This window comes from Penaeus monodon, chromosome 19, assembly GCF_015228065.2.
Source record: "Penaeus monodon isolate SGIC_2016 chromosome 19, NSTDA_Pmon_1, whole genome shotgun sequence".
Taxonomy (NCBI): domain Eukaryota; kingdom Metazoa; phylum Arthropoda; class Malacostraca; order Decapoda; family Penaeidae; genus Penaeus; species Penaeus monodon.
In genome coordinates, this window is record NC_051404.1 from 16,589,071 (window position 1) to 16,591,021 (window position 1,951).

General features: G+C 32.6%; 1 protein-coding gene across 1 annotated transcript in view; it reads right to left on the bottom strand.

Annotated features, from left to right (window-relative positions):
- Positions 1-1,951, bottom strand: part of LOC119585100 (importin subunit beta-1-like) — a gene marked incomplete in the record, with an annotated part of 14,590 nt that overhangs the window by 9,010 nt on the left and 3,629 nt on the right.

Here is a 1,951-nt window from a genome sequence, read left to right on the forward strand (position 1 = left end):
GATAAACTGCAACTCTATTGATCCAGTGCTAAATAACAATCTAAAATCTCAATTTGAATTTTATTTCTTTTAATATTACTTCTGAAAAGAAAATGTAAAGGCTCAAATAAGCATCCTATATAGATAAAATTGGGGGGGGGGACAAATAAATGAATGTTTGGCAGAGCACAGCATAACCTTATAAGCTCTTGTTCTAGAAAAATTGCCAAATTACATTAAAAAGATGACAATGTTAGTTTAACAGTATTACAAGTTAGGCCGGTCAAGCATAAAAACTACTAAGAAATATTCTGGAGAGATGGGTGAGGAGATTGGTTTATTCAACCTTATGGTTTGAGGGTATTATAAAAGTTTATCTCACCAAAATATACATGGCAGGGGGTTCTTAGCCTTCATTGCAAAAGTTACTATGGGTACCCTTTTGAATATCAGACTACTGTCATCCTTTATACTAGTGCAGACTAAATCATATTGTATCAAGTGTCAATTTGGTGCCAGTATATGGTAGCCCCCCCCCCTCCCAAGTTCATATGGCTTTATTCTGGCCAACTGCCATGACTAGTTTACCTAATTTAACATTACATTTATCTGAAAGTATGTGACCCCCTATATCTGTAGGCTGATGGTATGGGGGTTCCAGGAGAGTTGGTTAGCCAAATGGTATATCTTTGCTTTTTTTTTTAATGGCATACATGCATTAATCCACTGCAACTTTTACTTATTTTTCACATTCATTGTTATACAGCTGCTTATTCCCAAAGTAATCAATTACTAGACATACATGACTTTACATGTTTATCCCATTCTCTGAAATGTTTATATTTTTATTACTACTACTAGTTTATAGAACTAAAAACCCAAAGAAATAACATGAAAATGAAAAAAATTAGTGCACTTACATATTTTACTTAGAATAAGCATTTAAATATCATGCAATATGTCAAGGTTTGGAAGGCTTTTGATTTATATGGCATTCTTTGAAGTAGTTTGGATGTTTAGGACAGGTTTCATTCATTGGTTTGTTAGAGTTGGGGGCTTAGTTCAAACATATGCTGGCCTCTTGTAAAATATTATCTGATTGGCTCCTTGGTGATTAAGCCATGCTGGAGCCAGTTCATTTTAAACAAAAATAAATAAAACTGTACAGAGGAGAGTATAAGTACTTCTGAAAAACTAAATATAAGGAAGAAAAAGAAAAAAAGATCCACAAAAACCAGGCCACTCCTATCAGCCCAACTTGGAATTCTAAGCCTACAAAGGTGAAGGTCCAGTTTCATGCAGCCATCTTTTATATGAAAAATAATATATGCAAACAATAGAGCAAATAAATCAAAGAAATTTATCTTCTATGTACTGTCATCTCAATATCTTAGAAATCACCACCCAATATCCTTTCCTACTTTTTTTAAACAAAACAATATTTTATTTTGTTAATTTTATTGAAATATCTTAATTTCGTATGTAGATAAAGCCCACATAAACTTCCATGAAGAATGTGTTTGTACATAAAAGGATGACAATAAAATACAAAAAAATTGATTATTTACAGTAACCAATTAATTTCTAACTCCGCACAAATCAATGTGTCTGGTCCATATTAGAGGTAAAAGGGGCATGAAGAAATGAGCAGGAATTTAAAAAGTCGGACGCTACTGCGCAAGTTTGTTGATACTTTTAAAGCATTTTACAGTTTATATTATAAGCCGATATCCATAACCATTAGTGCTGATTAGAGCAGTTCTTATTAAGAAGTAACACATTCAGATTTCATTATACACCACCAATATAACAGAACAGAGCACAGGAGAGCTAATTGTCTTAGAAAATATTAAAGATGAAGAGAAATTGTAGTAGTAGTGCTCAATACTACTTGCATGGCAAACATGCTCATCACCTAACAAATTAAATAAGTGAAATAAATTATAGCAACAGCTGATAAGCAAACCACGCA